Genomic DNA, 13,956 nt, shown 5'->3' on the forward strand with positions numbered 1-13,956 from the left:
GTTCTCAACAGGGTGGCTAAAGGTACTTGTTATCTCTGAAAAGCAGACTTCATGCTTAAGTGCCTTAGGATATATTTAGAAGCCTAACAAATTTTGGGTGTTCAAATTGGATAAATTTTTATTCTTAATTTTGGAACTGCAAAACTGCTCAGTTATTTCTAATGCAGTTTAGACTATGGCCTTATGTTCAAAATGGCTTTAAAATGCTAAGATTTTTTTGTTAAAATATTTCAATATATTTGCTGTGAGAAGGCGGAGAAAATGAATAAAATAATAAAATAATTTTAAGAAAATTAGTTGTAGTACATAGTTTTATGTAAGCATCGAAGCCACAAAACAAAAAGCAATTAAAATTTGGGTGCAATGCATTAGTAATGTATGCAAAAATTATTCAAGATGCAAATACTTGGATTTTTTTTTTTTTGGAGCAGGTAAACCAAGGCATAAAAGTAAAAAGGTATCAGCTCTATATGGTGTTGGGTTTTGGCCTTCACCTGCTATAAGAGAAAGTGTGCCATTGAATAGGTTTGGCATGGATGGCCCTCAGTACTTGAATTTTTACCTGTGTGTGTCCTATCCTGTTTCCCCAGCACCTCATTTTGGAAATCACTGGCTATGAGCATTAACTATAACAGATCAGTGTTATTTTGGCTCACAGGAGAAAAGACAGAGGAATAAATTCATTGTTCATAAGGCTGCTATTTGCATTTGCACTAGGGGTTACACTTGCTGAACTCCTTTGCACAGTCACAAATAGGTAGTCATGCCTCTTCAGCTCCAAAATGAGGTTACTGAGAGATTTTTTTAAGATGTCTTGAAATTTGATTTATGTGCAAATATAGCTTGTATAAACAAGTTTCCATTCTTATGAGGCATGACTATTATTCATGAAACAGTCAGAAATTTTGCTCAGTTTCTCCACAGGGAGAAGCTTTCCTTGCCTTGAACGTCTCATGAGCTGTGCAGCTCCAAGGCAGTGCTTTTCCCACTGAACTAGTTTGACCAACTTGCACAGTTTGCCCACTGAGATTGCCTAGTAACAGCTCCATTCTGTGCTTGTTTTCACCTGATTCATTCAGCTTTGTTCTCTACATTACTTGTGGGGGTTTGCAAGTTGGTTCCAGAAGCTTTTAATTTTAAGCAGCAGGAGCTGAATGAAATCTCCTCTGGAAAATGTGTTTATCCCTCTATCTTCCCACTGAAAAATATCGTTTCCCTTTACTTTCCCATCCAAAAATTTATCACTTATTTCCCTCTTGCTGAGCTGATCCAAAACATCTCACTATAGGAAGCTATCCTACCATTCTGCCATTTAGAGTTATGGTGTGTTTTGGAGAGCATCTGCCCTGAAAGGTACACTTGAATTTTGTGTTGCATTAAAGTGTCCAATAAGAAAAGATGTTGCATAAACTCTCAAGCCAAATCCTTATATGAGGTCATGTTCCTATATTCAAAATTTCTCACCTTCATGAGTTCCTGTCTCTGAAAGACCTAGGCATTGTTGCCTAATGGACAACATACACAAGGGAATAGCAGGTCTTTGTGTCAATCAATCAAGTTTGACAGATCAGACAAGATGGTACACAAGTCCTAGTCTTCTCATAGCTGAGTGCTCATGCTACCTCCTGGAATTTACAGTAATTTCACGAATACAAGCCGCACCAATTTGACTAAGATTTTGCTCCTAAACCGGAAATGCGGCTAATAATCAGGAGCGGCTAATACAACCTCAGAAGTGCCTGCCAGAGTGCTGAGCCGAGCAGCTGCAAAGTCGGCATTTTGCGATTGTTACAAATCGCTACTCTGTTGCACTGCGGGTGGAGCCTGGCTCCCTGCAGGCAGCACGGGGGGCGGGGAGAGAGGTGGGAGAGCTCTCTTTCCTCCTCTGGCGCAGCCCAGGGGAGAGACGGGGGGGGCCCGGCGCCGCCATTGCCGCGGCCCGGGGAGGAGAGGGGGGACCCGGGCCACCCCTACCGCGGCCCGGGGAGGGGGGGGGAAGCCCGCGCCGCCATTGCTGCGGCCCAGGGAGGGGGGGGGAAGCGCGCGCCGCCATTGCTGCGGCTCGGGGAGCCGACAGGAGCTCCGCGCAAGCCATTGCTGCGGCCCGGGGAGCCGACGGGAGCCCCGCGCAGCCATTGCCGCGGCTCGGGGAGCCGACGGGGTGCTTTGTCCCAGCCCGCCGCCGCCCCGGCAGGAGCGGGGAAACTCCGTCCCTGCCCGCCACCAGCGCCACGGGCGCGGGAAAGCTCCGTCCCCGCCCGCCGCCACTGCCGTAGGAGCGGGGGAAGCTCCATCCCTGCCTGCCACCGCGGGGCAGCGCCGACCCGGGGTGACCGAGCCCAGTGGCAGCGGCGGCCGGCCCCGAGCAGCAGCACCGGGCTGGGCCACCTGGCACCGTCAGCGGCCCCTAGTGGGCCGAGCCTGCACAGCCTTAGCTCAGCCAGTAAACCCCGCCCTCCCGCGGTTCTGTTACTAATTGCACGCAGGTCCTCGCTGCGAACGACAAAGCGGCTTATATTCGGGTGCGGCTTATCTATGGACAAAAACCGAAATGTTTGCCAACACCCAGAGATGCGGCTTATACTCAGTGCGGCTTGTATTCGTGAATTTACTGTATTTGTTTTTAGATTTGCTTTGGCTAAAAATAATTTCTACTCAAGGCATATACAGGTTTTTTTAAGCTTTTGAAATCCTTTTTGAATCCCTTAATCTACTTTATTTTAAAATCCATGAGAATTTCAACAGGAAAAAAAATAGTGGGGAACAATCTCTTTTTAATTTACTTTGTTCTTAAATACCAGGGAGCTGGGACTCACATGAAAGATGCTGTGTCTGTTCCTGGGTAGAGTGGTGCATTAGTTCCATCCATTCAATCTGCCTCAGCTGAGGGGACATTATGAAGAAAACATTGCCAAAAGTAGAAGCTGTCTATAGAAATTTCTTTGCTGACTATTTTTTAATATTTCTTCTATCATGGGCTTGCATTATTTGTGCCTATTTTGCTGCATTTCTTAATAATTCAGAATTAACTTCTAAACAGATATATTTTACTGAAAAATAATTAAGTCATCCTACTGGGTTCCCCACCTCTCTGTTTATCGTTGTTGCTTATACTCTTGAACCATGAGAGAGCAATAACAAAATATTTCTTTTTTCCAAATCTGTAATTAACAGAAAACCTACAACAGCTGCAGTAATAAAACCCACCAAGTCATTATGCAGGTTTTGCCTTTCATAGGTGGTGATCACAGAAATTGGTTATTTATTGCTTCTGTGAATTGAGAACTCCTAAAGGAAATATTTTAATCCAGAACTCTAAAACTTGTTATATTGCCTCATAGATGTTCTGAAACATAGTGTGACTCCCTTACCAAAGGTTTTTCTTCTGACAAACTGAAGGACTTGTGTTTTGTCGGATCTCTTGTTTCATCTGTGTGTGTGTCTTGAAAGCAGAACAAGACTGATTTCTCCATGCCAAGCTCTACAGTTTTGTTCCCTCCAGCTGCAGCCAGTTTAGAAGGCTGTGGAGAGACCATGTTGCAGAACTGGATAGCGAATTCATGTCCACCTGAGAGAGGCTGTATAACCTGAAGGACATGACCATATGGCTAAATTATTGCAGTATTACACAAGCATAAGCCTGGAGCCCCCATCTCCAGGAGTTTGCATGGTAGTTTTATACAATATAAGTGTCTGATGTTGAGTTTAGTAGAATCCTGGGCTTCCCAGCAGTAGATATAGTAGATTTCCTGAAGGAATTCACTTAAACTATATCATAGGCAGCTCTCTTTTCTTCCTTCTCCCTGATGAAATTCAGAAGGGTCTCAGCCCACCATTTCGTTTAGATTATGTCTTATATTTAAGGGCATGTCAGAAGTAGGTGAGGGTCTTAAAAGTTGAAACCTATGTTCCTGGCTCTGGCAATGCCCTGTGATTGCCTAGAAAGAAAGAAATGTTTAAATGTCTACAGAAAGTACCTGTTTTATTCATGTTTTGATGTGACTTTCATAAATCACATTTAAAGTGTTTAGAATCTTTGCTAATGCAATTACTTTGAAAATTGAGGTAACAATTGCCAATTTGAATTTTATGAAAAGAGTTCATGTCTACCTATGTTCTGTGTTATAAATGTTCTATTAGCTCTTTTTTTAACAGAGTTTTATTACTAATGTTTGAATCTCTTTTCTCGGGAGGGAACCTTCAAAACCATTGCTGTACAGAAAATACTGGTTTTGTGTGTGGCAAGTGAATCCTTGAAAATTGACACAGTTCGCTGGGCAAGTCAATGCCAAAAAGTTGTGTCACTGGGTCAGACCAGACACATGACACACACTGTAGTCTACAAGTAATCTTTCAATTTTTTTTGGTGCTATGCCACAGAAGTAGGAAGGTGAACTTCATGTTGCCTCGCTGCTGGGCTCCAAAATGGGACTCCAGCAGCAGCAGAGTGCATGGGACAGGCTTCACCCCCCACTGAAGATAAGGGATCAGAAAATGACAGCTCTTCAAGAAGGGATTTCAGTAAATAAGAGGTGAACCTAGGATAACTCATTATTTCATCTAACAAATAATTAATTTGGAATGAAGCATTTATTAAATTACCTTAAAAAAACCTTATTTTTGTTGTTTCGGTTGCCAGCCATTCCCTCTCCTCTAGTCTATCCATTTGTTATAAATGCATGTCCCTGCTTAGTTTTTTAGGCAATATATTTAAGAAAATTATAGTAAAAACTAACAACCATCTCATTGGCATTTGTTTGAAAACTTTCTTAAGTTTCTGGTAAGTAATGATGATAGACATTTATCCCTAAGCCACAGACTCTTCAGCACAGCAGTGAATAATCTCCCTGTGTCTACTGTTTCTACAAACAATTAAGAAACACTCTGTGTATTCCTCATATACATTTGGTTTGTTCAATCATACTCATTTTGTTTCTTAAGTTGTATGCATTTGCAATGCTTCTAAGATCATACAGTACCCATCGTTTGCAATCCGAGATACCTATGAGGTTTTAATTTAGTGAGATCCACATTCTTGTGCATTTTATCCTTTCCCAGATGTACCAAGATTGAAGACAAAAAATGTGAATTCAACAAGAATTTTCATCTCATCCTTCACACTAAACTGGCTAACCCTCACTTACAAGCCAGAACTGCAGGCTCAGACCATCCTCATTAATTTCACTGTCACCAGGGACAGGCTTGAAGACCAGCTGTTGGCTGAGGTTATTAATGCTGAAAGGCAAGACACAAAAAACATAAGGTAAGGACTGTATTTTGATTTGTCTGCTGCCTGTTCTGAAATTTTAAGACTAGAATTAATATGCCTGCTTGAATCCACTGTACTGTAATTGTTAGTAGCCCATACTAGAAAGATTTTAAGAGTCTGGAAAGTGTAGAAAGTTCTTTTACTTATTTGTTCAGATCCATGCTCCCAAAGGGCTTGTCTTGACCTAAAGCTCTGCTAGAAATAAAATTTATTGTGATATTATTCCCACACTTCTCTCTACCGCTTGGTTTGCTCTGTGCATTGCATTTAATTTACAGTGCAGGATTAAAGGCCTCTGCAGTGCTTTCTACTTCAGCAATCTTGAGCCAATAAGTGTAAATAAAATTCCATGCCAGTCTGTACAGGAATATAATGGCACTGTTAGGAGCTAGGCCATTTGGCTAATAAATCATAATTTATTCCTGCAAGGATGCAGTTCTTTGGCTGCTGCTGTCACACCAATGTGTAATATGAGGAGAAAAGCTTTTGTAAAAGAAGAAAATAGTTAGGGGTGTGAAATGCATAACAAGAATACCTGCTATTTCTCTAGTGTGTCTTTTCAGTTATCTCATGCAATTTACTAACTTCATCTGCAAAGATTTGCTCCACCTGTTTGAGGTACTCCTGCTTCATGCAAGGGCAACCTGGCTCAGGGAGTTTAATTACCCCTTGAAGAATGAAAGCCATATACTTGGGAATGAGATCTGAAAACAGCTGTCCATTTACCTCTGCATCTGCACATTGTTCCCCCTGGGACTACATGCTTACAAGGCCTGGGTCACCCAGGGTTTTGGTGTGAGTCAGAGTCTGACAGAGCTCTCCATAGGACTAGTCAAGCTCTTGCACTGCCAGAAGGTCAGTCCAGCAGAGCAGACTGTGACAATGTTTTGCCACTCTGCTGCTAAAATGAGGTTCTTCAGCTTTGTGCTATTCTCTGGTTTGCTCAGCTGCCACACAGATTACAACTTGCCATCCCTGGCAAGATCACAGTCCTTTTGTGTAGCCTCAGGAGGAAGGGCACTAGGAGAGAGAAAAAGTTCTAGTTCATGACTATCTAAATCTTCTCACTTTGGGTGTCCAGAACCTTAGATCTGGTATACTGGGACAGAAAGTAAACTGGCCTTTTAGAAATCAAATCAAACCAACTGATGTAATGAAACAGAAAATATGGCTCACAAATGCTATAAAACATTAGTTCTTGCTGTGGTTGCTTAAACACAGTGGTTTTGTTCCCTCTGCTAGTCAGTCCTCACCAAGAAGCAGAACAGTTTCATGACTGAGCTCAGGTGGAGCAGCTGGAGGACGACAGGTTGCTCAGCCTGTCAGCTGCCCAGGGCAGTCTCCTAGATGACAGTGAACTTGTAAAGAAAATCAAATCAGCAAAGTCAACTGCAGCAGAAATACAACACAAAGCAGTAACAATTGAACTGTCTCTAACAACTTAAAGTCAACTTTAAAATGTCTATTTTTATTATTATTTCAAGTGTTACATTTCTATGAACTAGAATAGAAATAGTCAAATTCCTGCCTTTCCAGAATGGGCTGTCCTCCCAATATTCACATTTTCTTATCTATAATATGTAGTTGTCACATGTTGGATTTTTTTCAGGTGCTTGAGTTAGTACTCATAAAATTAATAAATACCAACATGAAGTTTGAATAAATGTATTAATATAGGATTGCCATGTTTTTACAGGTAAACAGTCATATTTCTGCAGAGGACAGTTATTCCCTAATGTTCATCTAAGATAAGAAGCTTGCTTACTTTAAATATTTGCTACTATCTGAAATAAAATCAGTTTTCTAGAGCACATCCATATTCTTTTCTGTATGGATTGGAATACTTTGGTAATTGTGTGGGATAATCATTACAAATTAAAAAATAAAGGAGACAACTGTCATCATCCAGGTAGCTGAAGCCAAAGAAAATGAAGCTCAGGAAACACAACAAGAGAGTATCACAGAGTGATGGCTGGAAGAGCATCCATTCCTTGCTCTGGGAGTATCAGCTTTGGCACTGTCAACCCCATCTACCAGCTTTCACTGAAGGTAAAATTCACTCTTGCTGATTTTTTTTCAAAGTGCAAGAAACAGAATTGTGCCTCCAGCAGTGATGCCTGATGCATTAGTTATTACTTGTACCAGATGTTTACATTGGCAGGGCTGCGTGTCTGAGGAAAGCGAACACGATGTGATCTCCTGCTGCTCTGTAACGCAGTACATCCCCACGGGTCTCTTTGTTGGCTCCCTCCATTCTGACAGTGCCTTCTGACTGTGCTTGCAAAAGTTTACCTTCCTTGTGTTAAGCCATCCCACAAGGTTGGGAAGGGTTTGGAGGAATTCTGTGTAAACAATTCCCCATCATAAATCTACCAAATGAGCTAACGCTGTAAGGGAGATCACCCACTCTAAAATTACCAGCTTGCTCAAGTGACAGTCTCCATGCTGAGTTAAATAAGGAAGCAGAAGAGTATTGCTTTGGCAGCCCTCACCCCTGGTTTGCTAGGAGTTTCCTTTAAAAGCCTCTTTACACTGCTTAGGTCAGCTCTTTATTGGAGCCTGCAGTAGGAAACCAATTATCTTATGAGTAGTAAAGCAAAAAAAACAAAATTCAAATAAATGAAAATAATTGTACTAACTTTCAGGCCTTCAATGCATCTTCCACAAAGCAATTAAACAGGTTGAAAGGTCAAGGGATATTCAGTGCTGTATCTTTAACCTGAAAGAAGTTGTCACATATTCAACCTTTCTTTCCACAAGCCAAGCATTTCTGAAAATTATAAGCTCATTTTCCTGGCCCAAAAAGCTTTTCAGGTGAGGAAAAATTTTCGTATTGGTGATGATGACATTTACTGGATTTACTGTTTCTTCTCTGGAAGGTCATGCCTGTGGTCAAACCCTGTAGTTGTGCAGTTTCTCACACAGGGTGACTGCTACTTCAGTATCAAAAATTATTGCAGAAACTCCAGAGATGCTATATTGTAATTATTTATACAGTAGTTTCATGAATACAAGCCGCATGGAATATAAGCCGCACTTCCGGTGCGTCGACAATGTTGCTGTCGTTGTCAATAAATAAGCCGCACCCCTTATATTAGCTGCACTTTCGTTCGTAGCGAGAATCCGTGCGCAGCTTTCACAAATTGGCCAATTAGTAACAGGATCGCGGCATAGCGGGGTTTACTGGCTCGGGGCGGGGCCAGGCAGGCTCGGCCCGCTCATGGTTGCCGACGGGGCCGGGTAGCCCAGCTCAGCGCCACGGCTCGGCAGGGCTGGCCGGGTGGTGCTGCCGCCGCCGCCGGGCTCACTGTCCCCCCTCTCCCGTCAGCACCACTCCGCTGCCGTGTTTGCTCGCCCTGCCAGCGGGGCAACCGCCGCCACCACCACTGCCAGGCACGCCGGTCGCCCCGCACCGCGTTTGCTCGCCCGGCCGGCAGGGCTGCCACCACCGCTGGGCTTGCCGGCCACCCCGCGCCGCGTTTACTCACCCTGCTGGTGGGGCGGCCACCGCCAGGCTCGCCGGCCGCCCCCTCCCGTCTGCACCGCCGCCGCGTTTCCTCGCCCTGGCCGGCACTGCAGGCCCCCGCACCGCCGGGCTCCCCCACGCTGCTGGCCCCGATTCTGCTGGGCTTCCCCCGTTGCCAGGCAGCCCCACCCGCCGGCCTTCCTGCTTCTGCCATGCTCCCCTGCACTGCTAGCCCCAGTTCTCCCGGGCTGCCCCGCCCTGCTGGCTCAGGCTCTGCCGCCCTCCCTGCCCCGCCCTGCTGGCTCAGGCTCTGCCGCCCGCCCCCTACACTGCTGGCCCCGCCTCTGCCAGGCTTTCCCACCTCTGCCGGGGCCAGCCGGGCTCCAGCTTGGCTTGGGGCTGCCGCGGGCTCTCACTTCCGTGTTGGCAGCTTTTAGAATATTGTTCATATATTAGCCGCCCCGGAATATTAGCCGCACTTCCGGGTTTCCACCAAAATTTTGGTAAAATTGGTGCGGCTTGTATTCGTGAAATTACTGTATTTAAAATGCTGCAATATGTTAATGAAGCTAGGTTCAGGATAAACAGCATGACTTAGCTCCTTGCACTGGGATATTAGGGTTGAAATTGATCTAGTATATAAGAAGTAAATAATACATACCCAAGTAACATTCAGGCTGTTGCTTTTCCTTTTAATCTTAGTGACTGTATGCCCCGGAGAAAGCCAGTGCTCAGGTGTACTGGGAGTCAGAGATGTCTCTGAAGCAACTCTGATGACCTTTTTCAATTTTGTGTGCTGTCATGCTTCTTCTAAGTAGTAAAGAGATAGAAATCCTTGAATTGGATTTCCTTTTTCAGTTCAGAGTTTAACACAAAAGAGTCCTGTTGACTTTTTAATACACAGCCAAGGAGTACCATTAGAGTAGTCTGGGCAAATTGCTTTTCAGTGCTAAATCTTTTTTGTTATTATGTCTGGACACATGCCTCAGCTAGACAATTTCAGATAAAGTCCTACATTCTGCCATAGTTTTTTTGTACAACTAGTGATGTTCTCAAAGTGGAGTTTTCTTTGAGTGCCTTTTTCCATAGACATCACATGCTGTATCTTGTGAGGAAATTCTGTTTTACCATAATTTTTCCACTCCCCTAAAAACAGAATTTTAACTCCCTGCCACTCCTTACTGGAGTAAATGTCCCATACAGGGTTTCCAGTTTGTATATCTAGATGTTTAGCAGTAAGCAGACAATGGCAATACCAACCAAAGTAAACTTACCAATAATACTTTTTTTTATGTATGGGTGCCTGTGTGTATATATATATATGTAATTTAGTATTTTAAGGCAAGTCCTGAGTCCCTTGATTGTATTAGAGTTTTTTACATACCTCAGAAATTATTGGTGTCATCCTGTTTTAGTCATCATGCAAAAGGTACAGCATCTGTATTTAGCATACTTGCAGGCCATGGCAGTGATGGATGTGTTCAGAGGGGTAGATAAAGATACTTAAAGATCCACCAAGAAATGGAAGAAGTCGGTGGACTCAACATGTCCAGAAAAGGAGGAAAAAAATCTATTCAGAAACTAATAATACTGTCCAGGACAGAATGTTGTATGCTCTGAGGTACAAAATCTGAGGGTTCATTTTCCAGGGCAAGTGTGTGTGAGGGTGGGAGGTGCCTTGCATGACAAATTCAGATCTCAAGAAGCAAGGAAATAACTTCTAGAACTGGGTGGTGAATCAGAATTTGAGAGATCAATTACTGTGGTCCTTCACAACCTGTTCTCCTGATGAAAAGTTTATGAAAAGATAGTGTGGTAAAACATGAGTCACAGCCTATTTGGTGAGCTGTGATTGTGATTTTTTTAGATTGACTTTAGGTACCTGAGGGGAACAGTCCTTGATAAATAGACATACAGTAAGCTATCCTGTTAATGGCTATAAATGTATTTTCCCATGTTGGTTCTCATGATGGTATTACAGCTGGTAGGTAACACCATAGCATGACAATTTTTCAGGTCTCCTTTATGAAAATTCTATGATACCAAGAAAGTTTCTGTATGCCTTCAGCTGTGGATATGGACAAATTTGTTTTCCAGTTGTACTGGTTTTGTCTTTCGATCCCAAGTGATGGTCTTATAGACCTGTTGTTCCACACCCCACAGTCACCATTTTTACATGACTTCTGAGAACACAAGCTTGGTCCTGGGTATTTATTTTGCCCAACTGCCCCAGCTTTATATGACAGTATTGCCTGCATGTAATGAAGTCCTTTACATTCAGAAGTTGCTGTTTTCTGTCACGTGGCCACTATCCTGCAGGGAAATGGGACAGATCATCTCCCTTGCTTCCCCACATGCTTCCCTTCTTGCCTTCAGTTCACTCTCCTGATGATTTCTCTGATGAAATGGCCATCCGTCTGCGAATGGTGCAGACCTGAAGTACTTGTCAAGGCACATCTTTTGTGTTTAGCAGAATTTTTGTTGCTTTGTGGAGAAAAATCTCGGCTCAAGGTATGCAAAAAGCACAAGGATGGATTTAGCAAAATGCTAAGAAGAGAGCAGTCCAGCCACTCCTGTGTTTTTCATCCTGTCTTCATGACTAGACCCACTTGAAGATCATGAGACAATACATAAGCCTCTGATCTACTTCTGGTTCAAGGACCACTTAACCGTCCTCCCGTTAAAGAATGAACAATTGAGCTCAAAAGTGAAATGGGGCATGCTGAGCTAGAAATGTGGAAAAATTGATGTATGGTTATGTGCTTGTGTGTGTGCTTCTACACATGTATGTGTAGATGTATGTTTTTTTACTGAACAGAACAAAGCCTTCTGGATACATCTATCACTGGAATGGAATATGCGTTATAGTGGGAAAATATGGCACAGTTTATTTTCAGCAGAAGATTTGATTTCCAGTTTCTTCCACCCTCACCATATTCATGGCAGTGGGGTGGATGAAAAGTGTAAGGCCATAAGCACTACAGTATGAAGAAATTTTTAGAGCATTCCTGTACTTGGCATAATGCAGGTTTCCTTTGTAGACTTTTCTACCTTTTGACTAGATGACGGCCAGAGGGCAATTTTCTCCATGCTCATGTAATCTTGTGCCCCCTGTGAATAAATAATGGTCATTATACCAACTATATTCAATTGTATAGGGCTCTGTGGCTTTATACTTAGGATTACTATTCCCCACAGACAATAGTGAGAATACCAGGTTAATACAGCTGTGACCTCACTGTGCTCAATTTAAGCTCAGGCCCCACAAGGTGAGAGGCTTGTGCATTCACCCACTGAACCAATCAGTTAAAAAACTGATGTGATATCTACCACATGTTGCTCCCTTTTTCATGAGGGAATTGCTCTGTACCCCCCATAAGAGTTTCTAAAGCTCAGTAACAATGCTGAGCATCTATCAAAATGTCAAAAGGTTCATTATCTTAAAACCAAGGGAACAGATTTCTGCAGGCTTTTTCTAATACCAGCAATAAGGCCACTGTTGAGAGCTCGCAATTTTGCTTGTTGAAATTGTAAGGGTTTAGTGAAGTGCTTCAGAGGAAGTAATATGCATTGCACAAGTGATAGTGAAATTAATGGGGGCATTATCATTCTTTTTCCTTTCTGCTCTGCTAATTTTCCCATCTCCTCCCCCTCCATCACTCACCCTTCCCCAATTATTTCTATTGCAGGCAAAAAGCTTGGGTTCACTATAGACTCTGGAAGATTTCATAACATCTCTCTAGGTCAAAAGCAGGAGATGGCTGCAAAGGAGGCATTCCAGAAAGCTGCCCCACGTGGCCATTGGGTTCTTTTCCAAGAAAGTGTCAAACTGCCTTTCTGATGGGGAATACCTCCTCACCTGGAGGGATGATCCCAGAACACAAAATATGCAGTGGATTACAGCAAAATTCTAAGCAGTGAATAATCTTGTTCCATTTGCTTCTGCTTGTAACAGGATAAACATCATATTAATAGGGTGTATGTCACGTTTTGCTGAACAGTGCACTCTCCCAGGAGGAGCAGGGGAGATAAAACAGAAAGGCCCTGGTGGGTGGGTGGGATGCCCTCAGGCACAGCCTTCCCCCGCCTAATTAAGAGCTCCTATTCCATTCAGCGGGCCATAATGGAGACTTTAATGAAATGGCTCTGGCTGTCCCTGGGGAAGCTGCATAATTAGTCCCGGAGTGCTGCTTTTCTGAGATAGCAGACCCAGCTTTGGCCAGCTTTGTATGGACCAAGAACCCACTCTGCAGTGGACAAAGGGATCTGTGGGATGCCCTGGCAAGCCGTGGTTTCCCAGCACAGTGAACAGGAGCCCTGCAACCATAAATGCCACTGAAAAAAGATGCTCCTTCCCCAGTGCTGTGTGCTGAATAGCCAATGTTTATATGTGACTGCCTGCCAGCCCTGAAGCCAAAAGACAAGGGCATGTTCCAGGCCTTGACATTAAGGTGGTTTTGGGAATAGTGTGGTTCTCTCCTTTCCTGGTTTCAACCACAGCAGCCTGCTTTGTCTGCCAAGCAGGCTGCCTGCTACAAACGAAGAGATGGGTTAGAGTCAGTGTTTTCTGCCAGATGAAACAAAACCACCATGGCATTAATGAGGGTCCTGGTGTGCTAGGCACTGTGAGAGATGCACAAGCTGCCCCCTACGTCAGCAATGAAAGTGGAAGTGTGCTTAACCACATTTCATGTGAGCGAGCTAATCATGCCAGTCTGAAAACAACCCTGCATGGAAATGTTGTGAAGGGAAGAGTCAAACTGGTTTTCAGGGAAATTTCAGGGTTCTCAACTGCTCTGGGGGCAGAGTGGAAAAATGGGAGACGGCAGAGGCAGTGTTGTTTGTCTGAAGCCACAGGGGTGGATGGGGAGTATCTGAAAAGTTTCTGGTGTTACAGACCTGCTCAGTTTTCCAGCCTGTTATGCCTGGCTTTTGAGGAAGGAGAAAGGCAAAAATTTTGCTTTAAAGGTTTTTGATAGTGAGGGATTGTGGGAAGTCTGAAAGGAAACTTCATGGAGATGTCAGACCAAATCCCAAATGGCACTAAGCTAGCTAGAACTACTAGAATTTGGATGTACTCAGTGCTTCTCAAGCTTTAGTCATCTGCATTTGGGCCCGAAAGCACTATAAGTTGTTGGTTTTGTTTTTTTTTTTTAATATATGGTTTTTATAAGTATATTTGAAGTATTTTATTATGGATTTAATTGGTGGCTAAATGGTA

The 13,956-nt window shown here is 43.5% G+C and overlaps 1 pseudogene; it reads left to right on the plus strand.

The window, feature by feature from the left end:
* Window positions 1-13,956, plus strand: part of LOC117006824 — a 37,126-nt pseudogene that overhangs the window by 12,760 nt on the left and 10,410 nt on the right.

The sequence above is a fragment of the Catharus ustulatus genome, chromosome 1, assembly GCF_009819885.2.
Source record: "Catharus ustulatus isolate bCatUst1 chromosome 1, bCatUst1.pri.v2, whole genome shotgun sequence".
In the NCBI taxonomy this organism is placed as follows: Eukaryota; Metazoa; Chordata; class Aves; order Passeriformes; family Turdidae; genus Catharus; species Catharus ustulatus.